Source organism: Nicotiana tomentosiformis, chromosome 11 (assembly GCF_000390325.3).
Source record: "Nicotiana tomentosiformis chromosome 11, ASM39032v3, whole genome shotgun sequence".
Classification (NCBI taxonomy): domain Eukaryota; kingdom Viridiplantae; phylum Streptophyta; class Magnoliopsida; order Solanales; family Solanaceae; genus Nicotiana; species Nicotiana tomentosiformis.
This window is the reverse complement of record NC_090822.1, coordinates 12,046,269-12,060,853: the sequence shown is the minus strand read 5'-3', so window position 1 is coordinate 12,060,853 and position 14,585 is coordinate 12,046,269. Positions and strand designations below refer to the sequence as shown.

The window sequence follows — 14,585 nt, the reverse complement described above, 5'->3', positions numbered from 1 at the left end:
ATTTCCATAATAATTTGCTATTTGTCATTGTTTGCTTCATAATTAAACCATAATTATTGTATGCTTGTTGTCTCGTAATTTTATATTAATTGTTACATTTATTGGAAAAATTTCTTCTATAAGAATTGATAAATGAAAATGTTAGAGGAGCGGGTTGCACGCCGTAACATGATTGATTATAATAAATATATTGGAGGATCGAGTTGCACACCGCAACAGACTTATTAAAAGTCTATATTGGAGGATCGGGTTGCACGCCGCAACAGACTTATTAAAAGTCAATATTGGAGGATCGGGTTGCACGCCGCAATAGACTTGTTAAAAAGTTAATATTGGAGGACCGGTTTGCACGCCACAACAGACTTGATTAAAATGAATATGTTGGAGGAGCGGGTTGCACGCTGTAACAGAACTGAATGTGGATATATTGTGAGAGTGGGTTGCACGCTGCAACAGAAATAATGGAAATGATAATTGGTTATGACTGCTGAGTTGCCTTCAATTATTATAAATGAATTATCTGATTTATTCCTATTATTGTTGTTGTTACTAATATTGCGTACAAGTTAATGTAAGTGAACCGCCTTAGCCTCGTCACTACTTCGTCGAGGTTAGGCTCAGCACTTACCAGTACATGGGGTCGGTTGTACTGATACTACACTCTGCACTTTTTGTGCAGATTTTGGAGTTAGTCCCAGCGGCGTACCATAGACTTGCTCGGATTTTAGCTATCAGAGGAGACTTGAGGTATAACTGCATAGCGTCCGCAGTTTTGAAGTCCCCTTCTATTGTACTTTAGCTGTGTGTTTATTTCCAGATAGCTTTATTTTATTCAGGCCTTTATTTGTATTTATTCTAGAAGCTCGTGCACTTGTGACACCAATTCTGGGATGGTATTTAGACACCGTTATTATTATGGATTATTTCAAAATTGCTTTCGCATTTTCTTCCTTGTTATTAATAAATTTAAAAATTATTTTAAAAATGGATAATGTTATTCTAACATTGGCTTGCCTAGCAAGTGAAATGTTAGGCGCCATCACGGTCTGGAGGTGAGAATTTTGGGTCGTGACACTTGGTCTCCTTAGTTTCCTTTTTCCTCACCCCAAACACATTCTAATATCTTGGCAATTTGTACAACTAGCAGAAATGAAGTATCAACTTGTAGCTCCCGAGTCGTACAAAATTTTACGATCATAATTGAGTCCTTTAATGAGTTTGTAAACTTGCCCTCTGGCTGTAGGAAGCAAAGTAGGAGTATGACGGTCTAATTTATTGAACTTGATGGCATATTCTGACACTGTCAATGGTGACCTGACGCAACCGTTCAAACCCTATGCGCCACGCATTACGGAGAGTCCGGGAAACAAACTCTTTCAAAAGCATTACTGAGAACTGAGCCAAGTGGGCGGTGTGGCATTGGTTGGTCTGCCCTCTTCATAGGCTTGCCACGAACACCGGTGGAGAATTATCTCTCCCAAGGCAAATTTTTTCTTTTGTTATGCTGACTCAACACTGTTGAGCTGACCCATTTCTTAACATACTCTTCGATTCTTCTTTGGGGTAACCCTTACCCCTATTTATACACAAAGATCACAAAATTAGAGCTCCATACAGACAAATCTTGTCACGAACCACATAGTCCAGAATCTCATCAACAACTGTCCTTCCTCCGAAGCACCCCAAAATCTGCAACCGTGACGTCAACGCTGAGTAGACCTTCTGTAAATTTAGAGTTGTTTTTGTAACTCTTTTGTTACTGAAGTATAGGATTATTAAGGAGGCGGACATACTGCAAGTCCCAACCTTATCCTCTACAAAATCTCAGGCCTTAAATATATATAAATTTTAGGGAACCTTTCAGTACCACATATATACATTTTAGGCCAAAACTGATATAACACATGACCCCGCAATCTACCCATTGATAGTGGACTCCCCCCATTTGGCGTGAAGTCATAGGTCACAATATCCGATGATCCACAATAATAACCTTCACAGCTCGTATAAATCAACCAGACGCCAACGCCCGTTGCAACCCCTACATGATCCACTGGGTGATCTCTCAATACGTCCACATCTTCAATCGGAACCACACGTTGAGGCAATGTTTGAGCGTCTCTGGCTCCCTTGCAGTCCATCTGCAGCATCACGAACTGTCGACGTACAACTGATACTGAGTGCGCAATGTCATATACGAGTGGATACAAAAGAATATGAGATATATGTTTCAAGCTAAATCAATGTCGCACGATAAGGAATCAAAGAAGTGAATATTTTCCTAACAGTTCCATAGCCTCCTGAAGATAAGTACAAACGTCTCCGTACCGATCCGCAAGAATCTACTAAACCTGCTTATGACTCATAACACCTATGAACCTAGAGATCTGATACCAACTTATCACGACCCCAAATTCCCTCCGTAGGATGTCGTGATGGCACCTAGTCTCTAAGACTAGGTAAGTATATCAATGCGAAATAATAATAAATATCTGAAATAAATAAACTACAATTCAAACAATTTCAACTCCCAAAACCCAGTAGAAATAAGTCATAAGCTTCTAAGAATTTATCCTCAATGTCTTTATATAACAGAGTCTAAAGAAAATAAGGAAGCAACATAACAAGAATAGAATGGGACTCCGGAGTCTGCGGACGCTGGCAGATATACCTCGAAGTCTCCTCGTACAACTAGTTTACTAATGCCTGGTCTGATAAGATGTACCTGGATCTGCACAAAAAGATGTGCAGAAGCATAGTATAAGTACACCACAACGGTACCCGGTAAGTGCCAAGCCTAACCTCGGTAGAGTAGTGACGAGGTCAGGTCAAGGCCCTACTGGAGAATAAATAATGACATGGTGAAAATGTTTAAACAATATAATAAGATAAAATGACAATGAAAATGAATCAAGTAGTATGTCACATTTAATTACATCAAATAAATACATAAATACCTCATGGAAACAAAACAGAATTTCTTTTCAACTTTAAGAAAGATGACAACAAAAATCAAAGGCAACTACGGTCATAAATCAATATCAACAAGGGTACTCCCGAGGTAGCGCCTCGTAGTCCTAAATCATAAATAAATTCACAATATCTCATTTCCTTATCTCACCGAGGGAGCCTTCACAATTTATTTTAAAGAAAATATTTTTCCCGAAATAGTATCCCGCGTTTTAGCTATCCTTATCACACCACATGACTTCTAGTAGTTCCCCCTACTAGCCACGCGTATCAAGCCACCCTTATCTCACCGCATATGTATCAATACCCAGACCTTATACCGCCGCATTCGTATCAATATCACAATATATCACAATTTGCACCTTACGTGCTCAAATAATTTAACTTGCCAAAATAATTTAACAACAATATTTTTTCACAATAAAGAGCTCACGGCTCATGCCAAAATAAATCATCAATAATATTTTTTCATAATAAAGAGCTCACGGCTCCATCACAATGAGTACGGAAATCTTATAAAAATATTCAGGAGTAAATAATTCAGGAAAATAATATTTCAAAATCTTTAATACGTTGCTTCAATATCAAGTTTAAAAATGTCAGATACTTCATATTAATAATATATAATTTAAAGAAAATCAACCTTCAAATAATATACAGAATAAAAAAAATCAAGTTTCAACTAAACAGGTAAAATAATTAGCAGGAAAAGGTCAAACAAATTTGAAGTATACATCTCAGATCAATGATGAAGAATATAACAAGATAAGATAATTTAATAAATGCGCAACAGTGATCTACACAATTTAAAAATATAATCTTTCACATTTAGCCCGTGTACACAGTCGTCACCTCATATATATGACTTTCAACATATTTCAATAATCACATCAATACCAATCCTAGGGGAAATTTCCCCAACACAAGGTTAGACAAGTCACTTACCTCGACATGCTCCAATTTAACCAAGTAGTATGCTTCTTCCTCAATTTTCTAATTCTGGTCGACTCGTATCTAGTCATAATTAATTCGATACAGTCAACAAAATTTATAGAATTAATTCTGCAAGAAAATACTATATTTTTCAATAAAAATCTGAAATTAACTCAAAAATGGCATGTGGGCCCCACATCTCGGAATCCGGCGAAAGTTACGAAATATGAACGCTCATTCAACCACGAGTCTAACCATACCAAAATGACTAAATTCCAATAATAGTTCGACCCTCAAATCCTCAAATCTATCCAAGAGGGTTTTCAAATTTTTCCAACTTAAATCATCAATTAAATGTTAAAAACAATGATAGATTCGGGTAATCTAATAAATATTGAGTTAAGAACACTTATCCCAACGTTTTCTCTGAAAATCTCTCAAAAATCGCCTCAATCCGAGCTCCAATTCATAAAAAAATGGAAAAATGGGACTTTGTCCCATTTTCAGAACTTAAACATTCTGCCCAGGCTTTTACTCATCGCGATCGCGAACGTCCACACGCGATCGCGAAGCACAAATTACCACTTCCCAAATTAACTCTACGCGATCGCGTATTTCATCACGCAATTGCAGAGCACAGAATTCCTAGCTCTACGCGATCACAGTCCTCTTCACGCGTTCGCGAGTCATAAGGTCTCAAAGCTACGCGATCGCATCCCGCTTCATGCGATCGCGAATCACAAAACTTAGCAACCCTCAATTAACCTTACGCGATCGCAAACAAGGCCACGCGATCGCGATGTGCAGCTTGCCAAACCTACGTGATCGCGGTTGACTTCACGCGATCGCGAAGAACAAAATTAACACTGCCTCAACTAAGCCTACGCGATCGCGTCCCAATATTCGCGATCGCGAAGAAGGTTTAAAATACCAAAAATCAGCAATTACCAGCAGTGCCAAAATGAAGGAAAATACTCTGAATACTATCCGAAATATGCCCGAGCCCATCGGGACCTTAACAAAATATACCAACAAGTCCTAAAATATCATACGGACTTAACCGAGTCTTCAAATCACATCCAACAACACTAAAAACATGAATCACACATAGATTCAAGCCTAATTTCACTACGGACTTCCAAATAAAATTTCAATCATGCTCCTAAGTCTAAAATCACCATACGGAGCTGTTGGAATCATCAGAATTCTATTCCGAGGTTGTTTGCACATAATTCGATATTCGGTCACTATTTGAACTTAAACTTTTTATTTTTCATCAAAATTCCATATCTCGGGCTAGGGACCTTGGAATTTGATTCCGGGCATACGCTAAGTCCCAAATTACTATACGGACCTACCGGAACTGTCAAAATACTGATCCGAGTCCGTTTGCTCAAAACGTTGACCAAGGTCAACTCAGTTGAGTTTTAAAGCTCAAATTCACATTTTCTCCATTTTTCACATAAAAAATTTTCGGAAAATTTTACGGACTGTGCACGCAAGTCGAGGAATGATAAATAGTGCTTTACAAGGTCTTAGAACACAAAATTAATTATTAAATTTAAAGATGACATTTTGGGTCATCACATCATTCTAATTACCCCAACACATTAGTCATATGTGTATTTATAATTAATTGAATCACGTGTATTGATCCTAAAAATACTATAAAAATTATGTCCATACTCCCAAGTTAGTTCATTATTTTTATTGATGACCTTTCTTTAATTTGGTCATTATCTAGTAACTTGGGGAGAGTTCTAACTAGGAGTACTTTGATTGTTTTGTCATAAGATAGTATTTTCTCATTGACATGATAATATATGATGGAGATCTGCTAGTCTTAGTTAATGAATTTATAGAGTTTATGTTTTTCATAATTTAAAATGCTATGACTAATGTATTTCTTAAGCCATAAATGCAAGAAATGAAACGACATAATAAAAGATCTCCCGCCCAAAGTTCTCTATGTGTGTTACCTCCGAGAAGACCTTACTTGCGGGATTACGGTATGTATTCACAATTGTCCGCAAGGAAGTTGAACATGTATCCCGCTTATTCAATTTCATTTGACACGCTATTCATTATAATGTGTTATTATGCTAACAATGCTTGCTTTGCATTTGTTTTGAAGTAGTTAGTCTATCAGAGAAGAATTTGAGAGGATCTAAATCCTTAGTGACTAAAGATCCAATGAGCACTATTAATAGTATGTCCGAGAGGCTCGAGGAAGAGTCTCAGTGCAGTATGGCCTATTATATATGCCGTTGAGGTAAGATGGTGGGTTCTAGTCCCATCGCACCATAATAACAAAATGTTGGGTTCAAGTTCCAACATATTGAGACCTAACATGCTATTATGAGAACAAGACATCAGATATAAGTTCTGATGCACATGATGAGATAAGACGTTGGGTTTGAGTCCCGACGTATTATGGCTTAAAACGTCTTTATATGGGTAAGGCATTGGGTTTGAGTCCCAATGCACCATATTGATGATATAATGATGACTAAAGAAAAATAATGTATTTTTCATGAAAAAGCATGAAGCTTGTCCTACTTGATTTGCTCCATTTTTGAAGTGAATGTGATAGCAGTGCATGATAAGTCTAAATAAAGACAAGTGGTAGGCCAATAAATGTGGGCGTGCGAAAGACCAAAATAATAATAGTTATCATTATGGTAATTATAAAAATGGAGAACAAGGCAATGTTTACCATCAAATTGGTATGAAAAAAAAAAAAGTACAACGCTATGATTATACTCTATTCTTTGAAGAGAATGTGACTTGTGATAAACATTGAGAATGCAGACTCATTCCTGAAAGTGAATGTGAAGATATATATGTGATAAAGATTATGCATAATAATGTACTTATACATGGTTGAATAAATACTACAACTCACCTCTAAGGGAGGTTTGAGACAAAGAAAGATAATGAATATTACTATGTAGTTACATGAATATATCATTGGTCGCATATATGTGGAAAAACTTATTTTTTTGTCATGCCTTATAAAAGTTATTAAAAGCAAAATTAAAGCAAGAAATTATTTTGCTTATGATGATTTTCTTCACGCGCACATGCGATGCCCCTTCGCTTCTGCGCCTTCTCTGCCCGTTTCTGCGCTTCCGCAAGTGCGGGATTTTCTTCGCACCTGTGACCACTGCCCAGGCCTTTTCCCTTTCGCTTCTGCGGCCTAAATTTCGCATTTGCGATGTCGCATCTGCGATCTATTTCATCGCAGATGCGATGAAACCAGTGGCAGATTTCCAACACACCTTCAAGTTCAATTTTGGTCTATTTAACCATCCGAAACTCGCCCGAGGACTCCGGGACCTCAACCAATTATACCAACATGTTCCAAAATACAATACGAACTTAGTCGAGGCTTCAAACTACATCAAACAATGCCGAAATTACGAATCGCGCATCGAATCGAATTATAAGTTTTCAAATCTTTCAACTTCTATATTTTGCGCCGAAACGTATCAAATCAATCCGGAATGACTTCAAATTTTGCACACAAGTCATAATTGACGTAAGGGAGATATTCCCATTTCCGGAATCGAAATCCGACCTCGTTATCAAAATTTCACCCTTCGGTTGGACTTTTCCAAAAATCTTATATTTGTTTTCAACTTTCGCCAAAATATGTCGAATTGTCCTATGGAGTTCGAAATCTAAATCCGAACATACGCCTAAGTCCGAAATCATCATACGAAGCTATTACCATCATCGCAATTCCATTCCGGGGTCGTTTGTTCAAAAGTCAACTCCCCGGTCAACTCTTTCCATTTAAGCTTCAAAATGAGAATTTTTCTTTAAATTAAATTCCGAATCTTCCGAAAATCAAATTCGACCACACACGCGGGTCATAATACATATTGCAAAACTTCTCGAGACCTTAAGTCACTGAACGGGGCGTAATTTCTTAAAACGACAAGTCGAGTCGTTACAGTGGTATAGCCGCCTTAGTGAATATTTATTAAAGGAATGTTTTATAAATGATTCCATTTGTCCATGTGTTTTTGTAAAAAAAATAACAATATCGGAGTTTGTTGTACTTGCCGTATATGTTGATGACATAAACCTTATTGGAACTCCTACAGAACTCCAAAAGACAATTGATTATTTAAAAAAGGAATTCGAGATGAAAGATCTCGGAAAGACAAAATTATGTCTCAGTTTGCAAATTGAACATTTGGCAAACGAGATTTTTGTTCATCAATCTGCCTACATAGAAAAGGTATTGAAACAGTTTTACATGGATGGAGCACATCCATTAAGTACTCCGATGGTTGTTCGATCACTTGATGTGAATAAGGACCCGTTCCGACTTCAAGAAAAGAATGAAGAGCTTCTTGGTCCCGAAGTACCATATCTTAGTGCAATTGGTGCACTAATGTATCTTGCTAACACTACAAGGCCTGACATAACTTTTTCAGTTAATGTCTTAGCAAGATATAGCTTTGCTCCTACAATGAGACATTGGAATGGAATCAAACACATATTGCGGTACTTAAAAAGGACTACCGATATGGGCTTATTTAATGGCAATGATTGCAGTCCCGATCTTGTTGGTTATACCGATGTTGGGTATTTATCTGACCCACACAAGACTCGATATCAAACAGGCTATGTGGTTACATGTGGAGGCACTACAATATCTTGGCGATCGACTAAGCAATCAATCGTGGCTACTTCATCTAATCATGCTGAGATAATTGTTGTTCATGAAACAAGTCGAGAATGTATATGGTTGAGGTCTGCAAAACACCTTATTCGAGACAAATATAGTTTGAAGTGTGACAAACTACCCATAATTATGTATGAAGACAATGTAGCATGCATAGCTCAATTGAAGGGAGGATTCATAAAAGGAGATAGAACAAAGCACATTTCACCAAAGTTATTTTTTCACACATGATCTTTAAAAGAATTGTGATATCAGTGTGCAACAGATCCGTTCAAGTGATAATATGGATGATTTGTTCCCCAAATCTCTACCGACGTCAACCTTCAAGAAACTAGTATACAAGATTGGGATGCGAAGGCTCAATGATGTAAATTGATGCTCTCATCACGGGGAGTTAATACGCGGTGTACTCTTTTTTCCTTACAAGATTTTGTCCCACTGGGTTTTCCTTGCAAGGTTTTTAATGAGGCAACAAAAAAGCGTATTTCTAAACATGTGTACTCTTTTTCCTTCACTATGATTTTTTTTCTAATAAGGTTTTAACGAGGCACATTATCTATGGACATCCAAGAGGGAGTGTTATACGAAATATCAAATTATGGTGAATGTCTACTCTTCCTCCATGATATTCATCTCAAATGTTTAATGACATATTCAATGACATATTTTCTATGTTTAATGACATATTCAATGACATATTTTCTTCACTTAATGACATATTCAATGACATATTTTCTTCACTTTTTATGCCTATATAAAGGCTTTGTAATAGATAGGAACATACACACAATTGAAGATGAAATAAGAATATCTTTTCTCTTTCTCTATATATCTCTTAGCTTGTTTTTTCTTGTTCCATATTGTTATTTTGAGTTATATTTTATAACACTTTTTTATTAGTCAAAAAAAAGGGAAGAAAGGTTTGTCATGTCAAGGAACTCAATTAATGAGCCAATACCAATACATTTCCATTGAGAATCTATAATATTGCCTCCGGTCCATTTTAGTAGGCGTTTGGACACAAGAATTGTAAAATTTCAATATATGGGGGAAAAAAAATTCAAGTGAAAATGATATTTGGAATTTAGAGTTGTGTTTGGACATGAATATAATTTTGCGTTGTTTTTGAAGTTTTGAGGGTGATTTGAGTAAAAATTTTGAAAAATAACTTTTTGGAGTTTTACAAATTTTCGAAAATTTCCAAAATGATCTTAAATAAAAATTGAAAATTTTATGAACAAACGCTTATTTCGGAAAAAAAGTGAATTTTTTTGGGAAAAAGGAAAAATTTTCTTATGTCCAAACGGGCTCTTAGTTGATTTTTTTGACTGTTTTTAATGAATCCATCTTTTAGCATTGATTAATATGATTATATTAACCTTAATTTGTCCATTGAAAATATAACAAATACTTCTACCCTCTTTACTTCAAGGAAGGAGAGATTATTAGAAACGAGAACTGAGTCAAATGCTTGCTAATATACAATACATCCTACTTCAAACTGTCTTACATTATCAGCTCTGCAGTAATTGCAGTGCACTAAATTGAATAAATAAGTTATTGAGGTGCTAAACTATTCTCCTGCTTGTCGACAGCACAACCTTGAGGAAGAACTGTCCCACCAATTCTTGTTGGAGGCCAATACCGAAATATTGATCTGCCTATTATGTTCTTTGCAGGTAGCGGTCCCCTGTTTTAAATAAGATTGATAAATTAAGATGACTCATGTTTAATGAATCTAAGCAGTTTACGAGCGGACAACTCACCACACATGTGAATCATAGCTGTTATTCCGATTATCACCCATCACAAAAACTGAATTCTCAGGTACACGCTGCAGTACGACATGAATAAAAAACAGTAAGAACAGTAGGCGGTTCTTCTCGCGCTAAATGGAAATTAAACAACACACTTTGGCCAAAAAACTTTGATGGTTTTAGGCTTTTAGTATTAGTCAAATCTTCAATGAGCCAATACTTTTGCATGTTCAATAATTCATAAGGAGAAGAATGGGAGGGAAGCTGATTGCTGAGTTAGCTGAATTGGTAGAACATACCACTGGTGTCATTTCGTATTTTGGTGCCTCGAGAAGAAAATCTTCATTTCTCACAACCCCATTTACAATCAGCTTTCCTTCATGAACCTGCACTACCAAGAATAACCAAAATATTTCCTTTATATTACTGGCACAAGTGGGGTCTGGGGAGGGTGGGATGTACGCAACCTCACCCCTACCCTGGAAAGGGGGAGAGAGAGGATGTTTCCGATAGACTTGGCCTGAAGAAAAGATAAGAAGGAGCAGTGGCAACAAGTAATGACAACTCCCCTCAAACATTCCTTTTCCATAATAAACCAAAAGGAAACACAACTGATAGGCTAACTAGTACTAAATCTTTTACTCCCTCAAATTGAATCTCGAGTTTTGATTTGACAAAATCATTAAGAAGAAAGTGACAAGGTGAATAATTAAATGGGAAAGTAGGTTTTAAATTCTGAGTTATCTTTTGGTTGCTTAAGAAGGAAAAAAGAAAAGTTACATTGGAAAGTCTAAAAGAGGATTCTATATAGTTTCTTCTTTAAAGTACTCCTATTAATAGACTTTTCCATTGCAGTGAAGTAGACACTATCTGAGGTTGAGACAAGAAAAGAGAGGTGGACTTCGAAGTTGTGATTGAAATGGACAGGAGTAATAAGACACCAAAACCGCCGGGTTTACCCAGAAGTTCGAATTCTATGGTAGAGAACGCTGTAATAATAATTGGCCCATGAGACTCTTTTATGTATTGCAAAAGAACCTTGTTGGGGGTCAAAAGTGAATATCAATTTATATGCAAATTCACCAGGAATTCTCCTAAAAGAGCAAAGACTGGAATTCAGTTGCTTCTATATCCATTTAGGAGGGAAAACAAACTCAATGCAGCGGAACTAGTGGTGGCTATGAAATGCCAAGTGATCAATCATAATTAACCAGTTCAAGTTCACAGCAACTGAAAAATAGTATTTTCTGCTTCTATTATCTAGTGAACTCACCTCTACAATATCACCTTCCTTTGCAATAATCCTCTTAATAAAGACATTGTCATCTGTGTATCCTACTTCCTGAAGGACTGGAGGACTTTTGAATATTACTATGTCGTTGGGACAGGGCTTTCTGAAATAGTAACTGACCTGTAAGTCACAAGATCAACATAGTTACAAACAACAATGCTTTGAAATAATTGATCCGCCTTATTTTTCTAAATAATACACATGGAGCGAACACCATAGCACAAATAATAATAGAAAGGATTTCAGATGCAATTTGCAGGTAGCCATCTAAAACTATTCTGACACCTAGTAAAAGGTATTTTGATGCATTTACAACTGAAATAATAGCAAACTGACCGCTAACCACTACTATAAGTTTTACAATCCTAAAATCAAATTTAAAGTCAAACTACTCCACGTTTCAATGTTTATACTTACTGATACTGACATTTTTATTTCAAATGCAACATTAAGGCTCTCAGGAGGGAGCAACAACAAAAGCATAAATTCCGCAACCTTCCTATCCCCTATATTTCAATTTGTCTCCAAGATGAAACTTACCTAAAACAACTGTCAACAGTCAAATCAGAAAGAAATATTCAGCAAACAATGTTTCCAACCCAAGGGTGTGGCTTAATTGTCAGTGAAGTGCTGCAAACCTTGGAAACCAGAGGCGGATCCAGGATTTAAACTCTATGGGTTCAACTATAAATTTTTTAACATTGGACCCCTTATATTTTTAAAGTTATGGGTTCATGTCTATTATTTTTACAATTTTAATGACCTTTTACACGTAAATATTTACTCCGCGTCGAAAGTTATGGGTTCAATTGAATCCGTAAATACCACACTGCATCCGCCCATGTTGGAAACCAGGTTCAAATGATTGCAGAGACAAAAAAATACTAGGTGATTTCTTTCCATCTGCCTAACCTTAACCTGCAAAGTTAACCGATACTTGCAATTTGGGAGGTAGCAGGTGCCTAGTGAATATTCGAGGTGAGCACATGTTACGCAGAAGTGATTCCCGCAGAAGTGGAAAAGCTTCCGCAAATGCGATGGTCGACTGGGCAGTGGCCTTCGGAGAAGCGAGATTTCGCTCGCAAAAGCGAGCACGCAGGTGCGAAAATTAGTCCGCAGGTGCGAAACTGGGCAGAATGTTAAGGACCAAAAATGGTCATTTCGCCATTTTTCGATTTAGATTTTGGAGCTCGATTTTTGGGGGATTTTGGAGGAGTTCTTCAAGACGTTGACTTGGATAAGTGTTCTATATCCTAAAGTGATTATATTTCATGAATATATGATATATTCATCGTTTAGTTCGGATTTAAATGAAGGAAATAAAGATTTTTGTAAAAATATTCCAAAAACGAAAAAGATCTTGTAGTACAAAAGTAGTTAAGAGGTCTGAAAGAACTAATTTGTTACTACCCGGATGAATAAAATTGTTCATGACATTAATATTGTAGTAAGTCTCAAAAGAAATATTTTGATTTACAAATATATTAGCCAAAGTGGTTGGGATATTAAGATGATTATAAATGAAAAGAAGATTGAATATATTTATATTACTATAATCATACCGGGTAAATATGAAAGGTTACCTGATTTTTCTTCTATTTGTACTACACAAATGTATGCACGATGATGCAATCACATGCCACAAGTAATGTCACAACCCAATTTCACCTATAGGTCATGATGGCGCCCAACATAACAGTTAGGCAAGCCAACTAATAAATTAAACATATATCAATAAAATTTAAATCCAAAAAAAATAATAAGATACCAAATTCTACCAATGTGTGTACCAAGACCTGGTGTCATAAGTGTATGAGCATCTAGTAGATTATACAAAACTCCAAATACTGTCTGAAATAAAAATAGATAGAATTAAGAATACAAGAAGAGGCATTGGTAGCTGCAGGACGGCTCAGAAAGGCAGCTCACCACTACGCCCCTGGATAACGAGGATGTGCGATGATAGATTCTCTACTAGTATCTGTCTCAGATCTTGCACAAAAAGTGTAGCAAGTGTAGCATGAGTACGTAAACAACGTGTACCCAGTAAGTATCAAGCCTAAACTTGAAGTGGTAGAGACGAGATGACCGACTTTGACACTCACTAAGGGTCAACAGAAATAAATGAAATAAATTATAATTATTCAAATCAGCATGATTCACAGAGTTAACAATAATTTTATTCAATTAGCAGAAATAATAAAAATCCTTCAAATGCAACAATTTTTAATTTATCAAATAGCTTTACAAGCTGTAATAAACTGTCCAAGTATCGTGTAATTTTTATTATTATTAAGCACGATTTCTGCCGAGGTCATACGGCCCGATCCAGAGTTTCGTGTACACTGCCGAGGGACGTGCAACACGATCCATAGATGCATCTATCCTTCCGAGGCATTCGGCCCGCTCCACAAGAAAGGAGGACATTTTCTTATGTACCTCCGGAATGAGAGTATATTTATTATAAGATAAATTTAGGAGGAAGAACAATTTCTCTTAACAATTAATCAATTTAAACAGAAATTCAAGCATATGAGATTTTCATCCTTTAATATTTTTATCTAATAATTCACAACATATATATAAATATATCAAATAATTTAATTAAGTAAAAACTACCATTTACACAAGTAATTCATGCTTTTGAGTCCTAAACTACCTGGACTTTAGCATTAATAGTAGCTACGCACGGACTCTCGTCACCTCGTACGTACGTAGCCCCCACAATTAGCAACAATTATTCAAGTTAATCACCTATGAGGTAATTTCTCCCTCACAAGATTAGACAAGAGACTTACCTCGTCTTGTCCAATTTAATCCACTAGTATGTCTTTCCTCGATTATCCAACTTCGATTGGCTCGAATCTAACCAAAAATAATTCGATACAATCGCTAAAATTTATAGGAATCAATTCTATAAGGAAATACTACATTT

At 36.3% G+C, this 14,585-nt stretch overlaps 1 long non-coding RNA gene and 1 pseudogene across 1 annotated transcript; one reads left to right on the top strand and one right to left on the bottom strand.

Moving 5' to 3' along the window:
- Positions 1-14,585, top strand: part of LOC104093684 (class V chitinase-like) — a 53,603-nt pseudogene that overhangs the window by 25,878 nt on the left and 13,140 nt on the right.
- LOC104093300 (uncharacterized) lies at positions 10,024-11,801 on the bottom strand. The gene is made up of 4 exons (XR_011412239.1): positions 11,633-11,801; positions 10,659-10,745; positions 10,369-10,436; positions 10,024-10,292 (listed from the first exon to the last, which is right to left on the bottom strand). It is a non-coding gene; the product is annotated as an uncharacterized lncRNA (long non-coding RNA).